The sequence below is a fragment of the Mandrillus leucophaeus genome, unplaced genomic scaffold, assembly GCF_000951045.1.
Source record: "Mandrillus leucophaeus isolate KB7577 unplaced genomic scaffold, Mleu.le_1.0 Scaffold14, whole genome shotgun sequence".
NCBI lineage: Eukaryota > Metazoa > Chordata > Mammalia > Primates > Cercopithecidae > Mandrillus > Mandrillus leucophaeus.
The window spans coordinates 2,816,528-2,819,993 of NW_012101365.1; the positions used below are offsets into that span (position 1 = coordinate 2,816,528).

The following is a 3,466-nucleotide window of genomic DNA, read 5'->3' on the forward strand; positions in this document are numbered from 1 at the left end:
GGGAAAAAAAACATTGGACACTGGTTAAAATAATCTTTTGTTTTAACAATGACTCATTGTAACCAAAGGTGAACTGACTCAACTTTTTAGACTTCAGAGTTTCCTTCTCTTTAAAATGAGCATAAAAACGTACACCTAGCAGAACTGTTATAAGAAAGAATGTCTCGGAAACTGTAAATTGCTATAAAACCATGACATTTTTATTACAAAACACCGCATATTGGTGGTAACAAGGGAACTGTATAAAGAGAAGGGGGCTAGACACAGTGGCTCACACTTGTAATCCCAGCAGTTTGGGAGGCTGAGGCAGAAGGATCACTTGAGCCCAGAAGTTTGAGACCAGCTTGGGTAACATAGGGAGACTTTGTCTCTACAAAAAATTTAAAAATTAGGTAGGTGTGGTGGTGCACACCTGTAGTCCCAACTACTTGGGAGGCTGAGGTAGGAGGATAATTTGAGCCTGGGAGGTCAAGGCTGCAGCGAACCATGATCACACCACTACACTCCAGCCTGGGTGACGAAGGAAGACCCTATCTAAAAAAAAAAAAAAAAGAGAAAAGGGAACCATCAAGCACCTAATAAATGTCAGCTCCTAGGCTGAATGGGATTACCTGTGCTTGTTTTTCGAATCATCACAACAATTTTGAGGTGGTAATTAGAGTTAAGTGTGTAGAGGGATTAAGCAATTGCTACAAGGTTATTTTCCAGGAGTAAAATTATAAAAATCATAAGTGAATCTGGGGAGAAATTTAAAGGACACACAACTCCAGTCAGGCTGTAAAGTAATCCAGGTTTCTGGATATGAGACGTGGTGTAACTGAAAGAGCATGGTCTGTGTGTGTCTGCCGTGCCTGCATTCAGCATCATTTATTGAGCATCCACTGAGTGTCATGTGCAGAGAGAGAGGATACAATGTTGAGCAAGACAGTTCTTTACAGAGCTTGCAGAGGAGGAAGTTAAGGAGCATACAAGCAATTACAATGTAAGGATAAGATTTCCAGTAAAGGAAGCACAGAGTACTATGGAAGCACATGAGGTGACTCCTAATACAGTGTAGGGTCCTTAGGGAAATGTTCCTGAAGGAAATGTTCCTGAAGGAAATGTTCCAGACAGAGGCCCAGAACTGTATGATTAGAATATAGAGCAGTGAGTGATGAGGCTGGAGATGGGGCAGAAGCTGAATCATGAAGGGCTTTATAAACCATATTAAAAGAGTTTGGGCACACCCAAGAATATTGAATTTTAGTGCCAGCAAAGCAGTTGAAGGGCTTTAAACAGGAAAGTGGAAATAAGTGGTGGTGATACATCTACGGCACTTTAGAAAGACACTTTGGCTGCAGTGTTGTGGGTTAGATTGGAAAATGAAAAGACTAGACGTATGACATTCAGATAAGTAGTTAAAGTAATCTATTAGCTGGGCAGGGTGGCATGCGCCTGTAGCCCCAGCTACTCGGGAGGCTGAGACAGGATAATTGCTTGAACCCAAGAGGCGGAGGTTGCAGTGAGCTGAGATCATGCCGTTGTACTCCAGCCTGGGCAACAGAGAAAGAGACCTTGTCAAAAAAAGAAAAAAAGAAAAAAAAAAAAAAAGGCAAGCAAAATAATTATCCAGGCATTGTGGCATGTGCCTGTAGTCCCAGCTACTCAGGAGGCTGAGGCAGGAGGATTGCTTTAAGCCCAGGAGTTTAAGGTTGCAGTGAGCTATGATCCTACCACTGTACTCCAGTCTGGGTAACAGAGTGCGACCCTGTCTCTTTAAAAAAAAAAAAAAAAAAAAGTAAAGGAGATAGAAAAGTGCATGGATTTGAAGTGGAATACCATAATTTAAAGGGTGGGCAAAGGAGACGAAGATGTGGCCAGAGAGATAGGAGAAAAACCACGAACATGGTATCATGGAAGCCAAAATAAGAGTATTCCAAGAAAAGAGTGGCTAACAGTGTTAACTACTGCTTCCAGGTCAAGAAAGATCAAGACTGAAAATGTTTATCAGATTTATAATCGAGGAGGTCCTGGATGACCTTGGCAAAAGCAACCCCAATGGCATGGGAATGAATGGTAGGGCAGAAGTATTGGGATGCAAGTAGGCAAAAATTGTTATAGAAGTACTGAGGTGAGTTATCTAACCTAGTCTTAGAGAGAAGGGAAGGCTTCCTGGAGGAGGCATTACCTAAGTGGAGTACTCAAGAACAAATAGGAGTTAGTCATATAGAGGCAGAGAAGGAAAATTTAGGCAGAGAATGCTACGTTACAATTGATCTTAGGGGGCACTAAAAATAACCTTGTGACTTTGGGCAGTTACTTCACCCATTTTCTCATCTATAAAATGGGAGTGGATAGTATTGATAGTATTTACCTCACTGAATTGTTGACAAAGATTGAGATAATGTATGTAGAATACTGGTACACATTAGGGACTCAGTTCACTCCCGCTCATTAAAGTATTACAATGAAACAATACTTAAAGATTTTTTAAAAATGAATTTAATCTCTCTCTAGAAACAGTGCACTGATTTTACAAATGTCCACATTTGGTTTTCAGTTTACCAAGATTATGTTAGTACAGCTAGTGAGATGCAGCACGCCATCTTCAGCCCCCTTGCCTCTGGAAGAGACACCAGACTGCAAAGGGCACCGCGTACAGAAGCTAATGGAACTTGAATGAAAAGACAAAAAGAGCAGAACTGGTTAGTGTGACACAACATTCTAACATGCCTGATTCTTACATCGAATATGGTAACTTGAGGGTTGGTGGGGGAAGACAAACAAGGAAAATCCACTTGGGAACAATTTGATGAAGTTTGCAAACCAGCATTTTACCCCCAAATTAACAACAGCTTGTATGGAAAAAAAAATGCTATTTTAAAAGTATACGGTTTGGACAGGTATCTGTTTTCTCTTGCAGTTCTTGTAAAAAAGTATCAAAACCTTGGCTTTAAATATATATATATACACACACACACACAAGTGGCTTTTTAAAAATTACTTTTTATAGCACAAAGTGTTTGTAAATGCAGAGGTTTTCTGCTAATTCTTGACTGTGCACATGGTGCATAGCCTGAATGAACAGAGCTTCCTGATTTTTTTTAACTGAAAAATTGAAGCAGTAATTCTTTAACCTTCTAAATTTTCCATACCCTAAAAATACAGTGTGAGAAGACTGTTACTCTATCTTCATGCATTTCGGGAAAAGGAATTATTTACTCTGAAATGTTTAATGCTAACTCATTTATATTTTGTGAAATGATGAGTGTATGGCTGGAGTTTCGGGGGTAGGGTGGAGAGGCTTGCATTCCTGTGCCATTTCCCCATTCCCACCAACGCCTGACTGGACAGTGATTGGTATCCCCTCTCCAGACTCAATGTCTTCAAAATTTTCAGTTTTCTCTCTCACAGTTGAGAAGATCTAAGAGGCTCTCAACAACATGGCATGCTTCTGTGAAAATCCCACTGCCCTTGTATTAGTCTT

At 40.3% G+C, this 3,466-nt stretch overlaps 1 long non-coding RNA gene across 1 annotated transcript; it reads left to right on the forward strand.

Annotated features, from left to right (window-relative positions):
• The first annotated feature begins 1,948 nt into the window (after positions 1 to 1,948).
• LOC105534875 lies at positions 1,949 to 3,208 on the forward strand. The gene is made up of 2 exons (XR_001005342.1): positions 1,949 to 2,055; positions 2,540 to 3,208. It is a non-coding gene; the product is annotated as an uncharacterized LOC105534875 (long non-coding RNA).
• The last annotated feature ends 258 nt before the right edge of the window (positions 3,209 to 3,466 follow it).